General features: G+C 39.2%; 1 protein-coding gene across 6 annotated transcripts in view; it reads right to left on the reverse strand.

The window, feature by feature from the left end:
* Positions 1-13965, reverse strand: part of Enox2 (ecto-NOX disulfide-thiol exchanger 2) — a 289193-nt gene that overhangs the window by 88744 nt on the left and 186484 nt on the right. The gene's annotated exons all lie outside the window — the stretch shown is intronic.

The following is a 13965-nucleotide window of genomic DNA, read 5'->3' on the forward strand; positions in this document are numbered from 1 at the left end:
AACATATGGAAAGATTTCCTGTAGTATTTAGCTCAATATAAGGAATATAAGTAATTACTAATATAGTAACAGCTGTGAGCTCTGCCTCTGCTATCTATAAAGCCTGTCAGAGCTGAGGAGTGGGGAATATTTTGATTCCTTCATGGAGAAGGGAGATGAAGATATCAGTGTATGAACCAGCCGTCAATAATACTGGGGAATACATTTACAACAGCATCTACAAAAGAACAGAATGGCTTCTCAGTAACAATGTCTTTATACCAAGAACATGTCTAGGAAGACCAACAAGACTAATTTAAATTTCCCTCATCCAATTGATGCATTTTATTTTATGAATTTAAATTTCTATTCATTATAATGATAGCTATAATCAATAACTACTTTCTACTGTATTATTACTATTATTATTATTATTATTATTATTATTATGCATGACAAGTGTGGAGGTGCACATGTATGGATATCAGAGTATAACTTTGTAGAGTTTGTTTTCTCTTTATATTGGTTCTGGGGATGGAACTCAGATCATTGGGCTGGTATAACAAGCACTTTACATGATGACCTGCCTAAGTAGTCCCATTGATACATTTTAGAAATTTTGTACTGACTATCCTGAAAATATTTTCCTGTGTTACTCTTCTCCAGTTCCTACCCAACTTCAGTAGAACAATTTCTGAAGTTCTTTTGCTTTTTCTTCTCCTATAACTCTATTCACATTTTCTTTTTTCTGACCGCCCACCATCATCTGTGACAGTTAGAAAGGTAGAACCACTCATGGGCACATCTTGATGATCTGTGATGATGCTTACAAGATTTCTGGCAAGGATTGTTCTTTACTTCCAACTTTATAACAAAGACAAAGGTAGGTTAAGAGCATACTTGTGACCTTTGTGTCAGGTGGGCAGAGGAAGCCCATTGGATCAACGTTTACTAGGAACAATTTGTATGCAAGTAAGTTTTGTTGTCAGTTTATGACTCTGAGACAGTATTACTCATTGTTCCTTACCTGGAAACTATCTTATAGATGTCATATTTTGCCTCACCCAGCTCCACAGCTCTTCTGAATGTTTTAATGCAGCAATAGTAGAAGCAAAAGATGTGAGTTATTGACTTTCTTTCCTTTATATGCATTTCTGCTGTAACTTAGATTTTCTTCTTGAGTGAATCTCTAGGCCACTAAGTGATATTATCTTCAATCCACTTGTGTGTGTGTGTGTGTGTGTGTGTGTGTGTGTGTGTGTGTGTGTGTGTGTTCGTGGTTAATGTCATTAACATGGAGGAGACATGAGATATTAAAAAATACAAGGCATCTAGTTTGGCAATGATCTCCAGAGCAAACCTTACAGGGATTCGTAGAGCAAATTTGATTAGAAAATGATCACAAAGGGCAAATTCCCTGTAAATAATGAATAGGAAAGAAAATCAGCCTGGGAGTATTTGCTTATCCACTTATTTCCACATGGAAGACAAGCTGTGATTCCTGACAGCCCACTGTATCTAGACTGGCCAGAGTGAAACCAACTCACGAGGAAAATAAATATACAAGCCTACCAATTTACCGGATTGTTTATCAAGTCTAAGACCAAGAAAAGCAAGTCTTTATAGGTAACAATGAATCAATCTATGGTTACAGTTCAAGTGTTCAACTTCAGATCCCCAAATGAATGCATAACTGTTCTTATCTCTCACTGAAGCTTGCTTACTGAGAGAAAGAAAGCCAAGTGAAAGTCAAGGCCATGCACATATTTGAAGATTCCAGGAATGTTCTGGGAAAGCATACCTTCTATGCATAGCAGGACTTCTGAGAAACTAACTGGTATGTTACTGGAGATGCCACTAGAGTAAAGTGGTCAAGGTTTTTCTTTAATCAACATGCATCTCACTTTCAAGAGCAGTAAAGCTATTTCTGTATATAAAAATCCCATTTTTCTACTGGCATACATTGTCTTTTTCTGTTTTTGTTAATTTCGCCTTTTATTTCCTATTATTTGGTATGTGAATATAATCATTTAGATCATATCCACTACTACTCTCTCCTCCTTCCAATGTCTCCCTCCCGACTTAAACCCACTGAGTACACTGGTGTTGACTTCTTTTAACTAAAGATTGAATAGTTATAAAGGGATAAAATGTAGTGAAAACTGTATAGTTATGTGGTTTTAAAAAAATTGAGTGTTCTTTTTCAAGTTCATCACATTTCCCTCCTTGACTCTTCGCATTCCTCAAAGATGACCGCTGGTTTGGACATTGTCTTAGTCATTCCTTGCTTATCTTCACAATTCTAGTGCATATTTCAATGGTATCATTTCAGAAATATTTTATCTTAATTTCTAAAGGGTTTTTTTTTTTTTAGCTGTTAAGTGCTTACTGTTTGTTTCAGGGTTTCTATTACTTTGAATAAAGACCATGACCAATAGCAACTTGGGGAGGAAGGGGTTTAATTCAGCTTACAGGTCTACATTACAGGTTCTTTAATTAAAGGAAGTTAGGGTAGGAACTCAAGCAGGGCAGGAACCTGGAGGCAGCAATTTTAGCAGAAGCAGTAGAGGAATGCTGCTTACTAACATGTTGTTTATGACTTGCTGAGATTGCTTGCTTATAGCACCCAGGAAAACCAGCCTATAGCGGCACCACCTGTAGTGAGCTGGATCCTTCCACATCAATCATCAATAAAGAAAATGCACGTACAGGCTTGCCTGCAGGCCAATTTAATAGGGAAAGTGTCTCAGGGGAGGCTCCTGGTCTCTAAATGAGGAGTCTGTGTCATAGCTACTTTGCTATCACAGTTGTTGCCTGCTTCTTCACTCCCCAGCCCTTCTTTCCCAGCTAGATCAGTAGTTTGCGGTCTAGGAACAAACAGAAGTGCCAAAGATATCATTTAGCAGTAAATCCACATGTGAAGGCACTAATTCCCTAGTAATGTGGCTACTTTCCTTTTGCTTTTCAAGTGAATCCCTGCAGGGTGTGAATCCATTTACCCAGAATTCCAGGGGAGATTTGGGGCCACAGGTAGTAGTGGGCTGGATTGTATGATGACAGCACAGAGTGTAGTGCCTAATGTGAGTACCTTAGAAGAGTGGAGTCAGAAGACAGTATCATTTACTACTTATGTAATCTTGAGCAAGGCACTAGTGTCAATGTCTCTGGGCCTAGGTTTTTTTTTTAAACATAAAAGCACAGACAACAATTACAAGCATCTTACAGGGTTGTTGAGATAGTTAAATAGGAGGTGTCAGCTGTAAACGGACTTGGAAAGCTGTGAAGTACTATAGGAATGTTAGTGATCAGTTGTGCTGCTGTCCTGCTACTGTTGTTGATGGCACTGATAATATCAATTCTATTAAAGTCAGGGTAAAGGCTATTCAGGAACTTTATGAGCACAGGCCTAATTTGCATATTAGTCTTTGTGGGCTATTAAAAGCAAAATTGGCAATAACATGGGCAAACTTAAAATGTCTTTTCTTGTGCTATGTTTCTGGTCTATGTGGAAAATTTCCACTTTTATACTTCCTTCAATAGCTATTATACTTGCTCAGTCTGTGTATGTGCATGTTGTGTTGGCTCTGGTTTATATAAGTACTAGGACAGTGCTGCTGTCTGAGACAGAAATGAATGTAAGATGTGCTTATCACTTAATCACTTTGTGCCTGAGGAGCCTTCTGCAAGACCTGACTTTTGCCTGTGTGATAGGAACATAGCCATTTGCATAGCATTTCCAATTTGTTTTTAAAGGAGAAGTGCCTCCTGAATGATCTATGAGAAAACAAGCAAGCAGTGGTAAGCTGCTGTTTACCTTTCTGCAAAGGATATAATCAAATCTGCAAATGGGCAGAAACACACACAAGCGATGTTCCATAAAACTGCTCGAAATTGTTTCTGTGAACAGACAGAAGTTTCAAACAATTCCCCACAGCGGCCTTGGGTGCTGACGGAAGAGATTCAGACAACGGAGAGGAATTATTGATCATATTTTTGAATATGGAGTTAGGGTACTTGCTTTGATGCCCGGAGTGGATGAGAGAGGATGAAGAGCAGTCATGTACCCACATATGTTTCCCAGCCCTGGGGCCAGATATCCACATGCCCATCTGCTTCAATAAGTAGATAGATAGATAGACAGACAAATAAATATATAAAAGACAAACAGAAAGACAGTTCTAAAGCAAACAGGACAGACTGTTTGACCTTAGAGGTTGTTAGTCTCTTGCCCTCCGCCTAACAGCTGATGCCTAGAACAAATAAGCCAGCCCCATATGGCCCACAGAGGAGCCAGCATGGGGTTCCAGCTGAGTGACAGCTGCAATTATGGAAACAAATGCCCAGGAATGAGTTAACACCAGTCAAAGAGGTTAATGAGGTAGGCAAGGGCTTTTATAAAAATGCATAGGGAAAGAAGTACAATGTAGCCAGGATGAGGTCTATTACTAAAGCCCAGTGATAAAATCTGCCACCATTTGGAAATTAGACTTTCCTACTTTAACTGTTCTAAGTCCATCTTCTGTGGTCTAGCTGTTCATTTAGAAATAAAGCTTAAAAAAGAATAAAAACAATTATTTTAACATGCAGTATAAAAGGAGAAAATAGGAGAAGCAAAGGGTAAATATTAGATTTCCAAACAAAGAAAGGAGGGGAAACTCAAGGCACGCATACAACTATATTTGGAATATGTTCAAACAGCTTGTCCTGGCTAACAATTGACACATGAGAATAAATTCCCAGTCTCCATGTGTAGCCCATGCTGCATTATTATGATACATTAGATTCAATCTGAGTACTAATGATAATGGGTGGTCGGGTAGCTAAACATGGCCCCCAATTACTACTGAGTGCCCTCTCCTTTGTGTCTACAAAACAAATGTCATCAATATTCTCTCGTAGAGTGTTTTCTTATCAGCATTGTGTCCTCAAAACATCCCTGGAAAGCAGATCGATATTGATGAGCTCTGCTGAGGGAAACAGAAAGGCAGGGAGGGTTTAAAGAGTTTAAGCGAAAAGGGGAAGAGCTGCCACCACCACCACAGAACAGGATTTGGGTTATAAAGAGAGCTGACATAGGGGCTTTGGGGGTTGTAATTTCAAGAGGGATAATTTAGGGCCTGCAGTGAGTCCTGGTTTTCAGGTCCCTCTCAACTACAGTGAAAGGCATATAATCCGTAACCACTGCACTTGGCAAAATGTATTGTAGCTTCTAGCACAGAACTGTGGAACTGTTTTTCCTTCTGAAGTGTACAATGTAACCTCAAAGATCAAATTGGACTTGTAAGAAGAGAATGATATGCCTGAGTTCTGAAACCAGTATAATCCGCTTGGATTGTTCTCTAGATACAAATAAACTAACACATACTTTATTGAGACTCTGTAGTGCTGTTTTCTAATGGCTGAGAGACATGGGCAAAGCAGAAAACTCTCAGAATGACGTCCTTCTCTATGGGAACTTATAAGGTAGGAGTAGGCAAATTCTTGCACAAAGTAAAGGCCAAACAAGATTCCATAAAAAGCCCTAGTAGATTTTTTAGGATGAATAAATGACAAGAAATTATATGAATGGTTTTTGTAGAACTTGAATTGATGAGTATTTTAAAAACATATGTCAGGAGTTTATAGAGTCATAATAGGGCTGGCCCGAGCAAGTGAGCTGTTAAGACTAAGCCTGTGTTAACTTGGGAAGACAGATGAAGGTTAAATGGAACCAGGATGGGGGTACCTGGTTATCTGAATGTGATTATACCTTTTGTTGAGTCAGACTCCACTGATAGATCTCGCTTTCCCAGGGGCGTCACTTCTCAGAGACAAGCAAGCTTAGAAGTCATTTGGTAAGAAATATTTCTTAACTCTGACATGAGCAGCTAGGTGGAAAAGATGAAAAGACATTTGCTTTGGGAGCAAAAGGTGCTGAGCTTAATGCCCATCATCTCTGGGAGATTATGATATATAATATACGCAGATGGAATCACTGTAGCTGCTTGTTATTTCCAAGGGGTCAGAGTCCAGAGCCTTTTATCCCCAAATGTCTGGTTTTCAATCTGGCTATATCTTGAAATCTGTTTTGAATACAACTCAGACAGGAACGTTCTGGCCAAGCATGCAGGGACTAACCTTCAAGCACAACAGAACACTAGGAGAGCAGCCTGACCTTTGCAATAAAATTAATTTGATGCTTACAATCTAACCTAGAGTCTGTAGTCTTTATTCACATGACAGAGTCACAAGGCAATTTAGCTGGGATTATTAAAGTCCAGTTAAGCTCATCAGAGAGGAGAACTGAGGCTGATGTATTTCAGCATACCAGTACATTGGCAGTACTATGTAAGAACGGAGCTAGAGACTCCTAGGAATAAAATACAACAGGCTGCATGTACTATATACATTTGGTATACAAGAAGCACCTATCAAGAACTGATTTATGGAATGCGGTGAATGAATGTCTGATACCTAGCCAAGCTCTTCTCTACCACATACAGATGAAATTTCAAGCTTCATAAGCTTCCTCCATATGGCGAATATTTGGCAAATGTCAGAGTTTAGGGGGAGAATAGAAGGTGCACAGGATGGGGACTGTACAATCATGGCACCACTCTGCATTATATTTCCTATGCCAGCCGGGGTAGTGAGTCTGTAGGAGTCTCTTACTGAAAAACAAAGAACACAAGGGATAATAACATATAGGGAAGGATGAATCTTCGTTAAATGGGCTAAGAGAACCTCCAGAGGATAACCTTGTTGGGTTTCCAAAAAGCTGCTGTAACAGTAGTACCAACTAAACACTGCCCAGGCAGAATCAGTGTTCCAATCACTGCATGCAAAGCCCTATGACTACATGCAGAGTGGGAAAGCCTGCTTGACCTGATTTAGGCAATAGAACCATGTAGATTTAAAAATCGGATGTTCTTTGTTTGAACATTCATTATCGGGATTCATCTGTACAGTTTCTTTACCAATGATATTTACATTCAATTAGCAAATATAATTCCTAGAGGATGATAAGGGATTAAAAATTATCCAATTTGTTTCTTTCATAGGCATAGAAGGAATCCTTCAATGCAATGGTCTGTCTTTGCATGGTCTCTATTCATGTCAGTAAGTTTATTTTTAATCGTTAAGGTTTATGGCATTCAATTACACTTAACATCACAGACATAGTCCAGTTTTGAGTAAGGGACCCTCCTCATTTGTTCTCCAGGAAATGAACATCCCTCAGCCTGAGAGTACTTCTGTAGCCCGGAAACAGCTGATTTTAGACCTTTCTAAGAGATTTTTACCATTAGTGGGACTCTCTTAATGGAAAATGGAATTTTGTCTTCTATGAATAGTCAACTAGGTACCTGAAAGATTTCCACTGCAAGGTTGTGAAAACTCCTAATAGCAGGGAAAGTATGTAATGCACTTCAATTATACAAGCCTTCCCATCATACAATGATCAAACAGGCATTGCAACTCTATCATAGTTTTCTTTTTCAATACGATGACACTCTTGACTGCATGATAATGCCTGACCATAACTGTGGCTCTCACTATTTATTGTCTTTAAAATTAGAAGTGCTATTGTGAAATTTTGTGTATTTCTTCTTCAAGTTACTCTTCCTACTCTTTCCATGATTATTTCTTCCGCCATTAATTATACTTAGTTAATATAAGAATTAATAAATTATGAGAACTCTTCTGGCAAGCTGGTTGATTTTGCCTAAAACATGTTTGCAAATCACTATGGGTAATACCACAGAGGTCAGGAATACAGTTTAAAATGCACAAACATCAGCATGACATTAGCAAACAAACATAAACAGACACACTTTATCATTGGAGACAGTTCTGGAAGATACTCTTGATATGGCATCATTGCAACAAGAAACAACCTGGAGAAATAACAGGGTGCACTCGGCGACAAGGGATCATTTAGAGATCTTCTAGATGTGCCTACTTACCAACCAGTATGGAAATTATTTCAATATATTTAAAGATTTATTTTATTATTTCTTTTTTAAATTATGTAGATGAGTAGTATGTGTGGGTGCAGGTGCCCTCAAGGACAGCTGGATTCTTGGAGCTGGAGTTACAGGAGACTGGGAGCTGACAGATGTGGGTGCTACTGGCAAATTCAGTGCTGGTGGGAGAGCAGCATGTGTTTATAACCATTTGGCCATCTCTCTGAGTGTGGGGGTGCAGGGCTAAGAGACTCAACAAGTAATATAGGCTACTGTCAATGCTGGGACAGATTCTGTAGTTTCCTTCCTGAGGACTAGCCAAAAGGGCTAAAGCATGGAGAGAGGACAGAAGAGGAGGAGGAGGAGGAGGAGGCCAGGATGGAGCAGAACTACATGGCCAGGAGTAACTGCAAGTAGCAAGGGGTCTTATAGCTGGGTAAAAGTTCGTATAGTGTTAGATCTGCCCAATCTAGGCTTATAGCTTATAATTATAATAACTGGATTGAGTTTTTTATATGGGCTTACTGGGGTTGGAAATTGTAGCAACAAATATTCTTACCCACTTGTAAAGCCTACAGATACAATAATGACAGGCCTGGCTGGATATCCAATAGCATAGCAGTGGCACTTTAATCTTGGTTGTAACCAATAGCTATTTAAGTGAACTTCAGGCCTATTCAGTAGAAAGGTTCATGCCTAGCACTATAAACCTTGGCAATCACCTATGACCGAATATATGATAGATCCCAGAGGAGAACTACTATTTTCCTAAAGCAATGTCCCTTTTAACTGCATTATATGTATTTATTCTTATATCAACAGATAATTATATCTCTTATCACTCATCAAGGAAGCTTCTTACTGCAGCAAAGAGGGACCATTACAGAGATCCACAAACCAGTCAAAATGAAGAGAACAATTGGCCATGGTGCCCAACCCCAACAGACATATCTACAGCACATTTCCCACACCCAAGGTTCAGGAAACATAATGGAATAGGGGGAGCAACAATTTTAAAAGCCACAGGACCAGAATGCCTACTGAGAGACAGTGTGTTCTATATATGTCAGGGAAGCTGTGCCATTGAAATTTATTCTTTTCAATTCTCGTGTGTGTGAGTGTGTGTGTGTGTGTGTGTGCGTGTGTAAAACAGTGATGATTACAGAAGAGGTCATGAAATTTGAGAGGGAGGGAGGCACAAAAAGAACTATCATGGGGAGAGAGACAGGTGGAAATGATGTACAGTGCTTACAAGATTATCGAAGAAATAAAAAAGGGTGATTTTTAAAAAATGTAGTAATTATCACGTGTATATTAAAGAAACACTCAACCAGATAGTGGTGGCACACACCTTTAATCCTAGTACCACTTGGGAGGCAAAGGCAGGTAGATTTCTGAGTTCGACACCAGCCTGGTCTACAGAGTGAGTTCCAGGACAGCCAGGACTACACAGAGGAACCCTGTCTCGAAAAACCAAAATAAAATAAATAAACGAATAAATAAATAAATAAATAAATAAATAAATGAAAGAAAGAAAAGCTCAGAAGCATCACATACATCTTACCACATAGGATACCTAGGTTGCAAGCATCACACACAAAAGAAGTTAGAGGATGCGCTGGGTGGTGGTGGCACACGCCTTTGATCCCAGCACTTGGGAGGCAGAGGCAGGTGGATTTCTGAGTTCGAGGCCAGCCTGGACTACATAGTGAGTTCCAGGAGAGCTAGGGCTACACAGAGAAACCCTGTCTCGAAAAAACAAAAAAACAAAACCCAAAAATTTAAAATACAAAGAAGTTAGAGGATGCAGTAATTAATAGTTTCAAATGGCATGCCACAGAACAGTGCTGAGAAAGAAGACATACCAGAAGTCTTTGTTAGTTTCAAGAAAATAGTCCAGAAATAACCTCTTTACCCTTCATCAACTGCAATAAAAGAACTTCAATCAAGCAAAGCTCTTTTCCTATGGGATTTCTTCATGGACTGGGGTTTCCTGTGCAGGATCAATGCCTCCAGAATTTACACTGAAAGTGTGGCAGAGGCATTCATGACACAGGAGAGCTCTGACATGCATGCCAGAGGGTGCATAGGGAAGTTAAAGGAATCTCCACTTTTCATGCCTCTTGCTATGTTGCATTAGTTTCAAGTGAAAAGATGTCACACTGGAGATTTCACCCAATGCAACAGACCAATGGAATGCTTGCACACGAGTACAAATGGCCTTTCCAAGAAAGGAGAAGTTCTATCTTTCAGTTGATCTGAAGGTCAGGGGTATTTCATGCTGCTGAAAGTAGCATGTATTCTTTTCAACTGTTTAGTCTCATTTCCCCTTTCTTTCCAGCTCCTCTCTAATGACTGGTAGTAGAATAAGAATTCGATTTAATGATGATTTAGGTCTGTGAGTGGTCCTTCTTTTTTTGGGGGGGTGGGGGTTTGAGATAGGGTTTCTCTGTATGGCCCTGGCTATCCAGGAATTCACTGTGTAGGCCAGGCTGGCATCGAACTCAGAAATCTACCTGCCTCTGCCTCCCAAGTGCTGGGATCAAAGGCGTGCACCACCACTGCCCTGAGTGGTCCTTTCTTTCCTTGGCATGCAATGTACTTCAAAGTAGCAACTGTATAATTCCAGAGGAAATTAATTCTTTTCAAAGGGATGTGAGAACACAGAATGAAGAACTAAGCCCTCTAACACTATCTCAGGATACAGGCTTCTGGGTTGAGAGGAGTTTCTGATGGTAGGTAGGATTGCTCACTAAACCTGCAGGCAGTCATTGGGCCAAGAGTAATTCTTATGTTCTACTCATTAGATAGAAGCACCACAATAGGGAGGCTAGAGTGGATAAAAGGAAGACAATTAAAATAAGATTACAAATAAACATACAGATCCAAAGTATATGTCAAAATACCTGATGTGCATACCTCTACATAGTAGCTTCAACTTACCAAATACTTGCTATGTGCATTCTGCATGCATCTAACCATTCTGGCAACTTTATAAGGTAGACAATACTATGATTCTAATTTTATTGGGAAGCAAACCAGATCTCTTAGACTTAAGTAATCTGATCAAAGGCTCCAAAACTAGTAATAGATTGGATCACTGTGAAGCCAGTACTTTGGCCCCCATGTGTCAAGAATTATGTTTGGTTATGCCGAAGTCTCACAGCACTCTTTAGTTTTATCTATACACCATTTCTATTTATAGGTAGGGTGTGTGTGTCTGTGTGTGTATGTATGTGTATGTGTGTGTGTATGGTACACACATACACATAAAATAAATAAATAAATCTTTTTAAAAAAGAGAAAGCTACATGTGTGTGGGTGTGTGCATGTGCAACAAGTTAGATAGATAAGTATATAGATAGATAGATAGACAGACAGACAGACAGACAGATAGATATTGATTCTAAGAGGTTAAGTAACTTGTTCAAGATTTCATAGACATAAGTGTCAGAGGATTCAAGCTTTTGTTTAAAAAGTCCATGCTGTTTGGCTGGGGAGATGGCTTAGTGGGTAAAGAGCGTTCTGTATCAGCATGAGGACATCATTTTAGATCCTTTGGGCCACATAAAGCTAGACAATGTAATATACTTAAGTGATCCCAGCAAGATGTGAGATGGAGACAGAAATCCCCAGACACTTCCAGACCCGCTTGCCTCACACATGCAGCAGCAAACAAGAGTCTCCATGCCTAACAAGGTCTAAGGAAATGACTGACTCCAAAGGCTGTCCTCTGACTTACACATGCATGCCATGCTCACACCCATACCAACCTAAACACAGAGAAACAGCCACACAGAGAGTTCTTAACCTATGAACTTTGCTATATCTACTGCAATTTGATAATGTTCCAATATAAATCAACTGGTACAGGCAGGTGTATATGAAAGTTGAAAGTAACCTGGATATTCTTCATTAAGAACATGAAAGCTTGCACAGTTGAATAGAAGTTGTATACTATTTTCTCTAATGTTACAGGCTATAGAAAGGTTAGCAAAAGATACAGGGAGAAAAGATAACTAAAGTCTATTCTTTTGTCCCAAATCTACAAGATGATGGGAGACCATTCAGAACATAAGCCAGAACTAATAGAATGATAAAATATTCGTGAGACTTACTTTTATGTCAGTACTGTTGCTCTCATCTCCAAATTCACCCCGTCTGCTCTGTGAAAACTATCATGGGACCTTTAAACACATTCCCTTTACTGTCTGGCAGAGCTTTAAGCTTTGTCAGTAGAGGGTAGTAGACAGATTTTTTTCAGCAGGAAAAGACTTCTTTCTGGTTTCAGTAATGGAGTCACTCAGTATCTTCAGCAGACAGTTCCAACAGCTCAAAAAGTACTGATTTCTCAAGCATGCAGCTCCTGTAATGATGGTTATCAGGGCACCCAGCAGCCAAATACTTTTTCTAGGACTCTCCAATCAGAAGGTTTAGTATTAGTGTACCTATAGTGGGACACCCCCTGCCCCCTGTGACCACCTTCTAATGGCATGTGGAGGAGTGATTTCCCAGAAGTCTTACAGGGCAGAATTCCAAAATGTCTTGCTGAAGCTGTGCTACAGCAGTTCTGCTGCCAATCACTGAGCCTTGACTGGGCCCTTTGTTGTAAGCTCTAGATCTTAACACAGGGGGAAAGTTTTATCTTAGATCTTGTACCTCAACTGTCACGATAGTTTTGCCTTAAATGTTAATAGTATACTGTTTGCAAGTACCTTTGCTTCTTAATAGCTAGTCCTGTTGCAGCTAATGTTTTATGGTGCACTTGTGTTATTTGTATCACTGTGTGTGGATTCTCTATGGATTTTCCCCAGGCTAATGTAATGAATCCCTTTCCCTCCCTCTCAGTGCTCATTATTCTCAAGGCAGAGATGCTTCTAGGAGACAGTGTGGACTGGGAGGGTGATATGTTCCTAGAGATGAGGTCCAAAGAGGAAATAAGGAACTAGTGTGTCATCCCCTGTCCTGGGAGGGGCTGGGGATTACCTGTCTGTTCTTGTAAGAAAAAGAGTAGGTACACCATATGTGGTTTCTTGGGTGCTGGAACTTGTTCAATGAAGATTAAAAAAAGAAAGAAAGAAAAGAAAACTAGTCAGACAGGAAAGGCAAGTGGAGTCTGAGGGACCCAAGGGCCATATCATTCAGGTGGTTTACTTGAAGTCACACAGGTCAGGTTTTCTACAGCACATAAATATTTGTCGTGACAGCCTAAAATTACTGCTATCCTTAGTAAAATAACCAATACTAAATTCAGAATTTTTGATAACTGACAGGACCCCTCTTCAAAGCTCAAGGCTCGTTCCATTCCCTCCAATCAAGAGATCAATTCCTTTCTTTTTTTTTTTTACACCTTAACTTCACTTAGAAATGTAAAAATGTTTAGACAGCAGAAAGAGTCATGTTGAATAAAAAGAAACACTTGTGAACATTCAGTACAGAGGTTAGCTGCTCAGAGTTTGCATGATAGCATATTTTGCAAGAATTATAAGGAGAACTGGTTTGCACCAGGGACATAATACCATCATAATTTTCATATTACTCATGGATTTGTACAGCTGAGTTCATTTTTGCATAAAATGTTTTCCAAAACACTTGGTAATTAACCACTAAGTTTCTACTTTTATATTCTTTATTATGTCTCCCTGTTCTGACTAGCTTATACAACAAATGGTAAATGGAAGAATATAGATAAATAGATATGAATAAGGAAATGTAAATATCAAGGTCTGATAATTAACTAAAACGTTCTCTACATGCGACACAAATCAATCTCTGGAGTATTTAGGAAGTACTGGCATGGAAGTATTAGATCAAATTTAAACACACAGAAAGCTTCATAGTTAATCAGTCTGCTCATTCACTAGGATGTTTCTACTACATAACCCATGTATAGTAATATCAACTGCATTTGGAAGCAATAGCACCTTCCACTGAAAGGTGTTTAGACAAAGTCCCTAAAAATAGTGATAGTCTTAGAGACTTCCTTGGTTCTCTGGATCATGTAAAACATGTTAGTTTTTTTTGTTTGTTTGTTTTGTTTTGT

This window comes from Mastomys coucha, chromosome X (assembly GCF_008632895.1).
Source record: "Mastomys coucha isolate ucsf_1 chromosome X, UCSF_Mcou_1, whole genome shotgun sequence".
Lineage (NCBI taxonomy): Eukaryota > Metazoa > Chordata > Mammalia > Rodentia > Muridae > Mastomys > Mastomys coucha.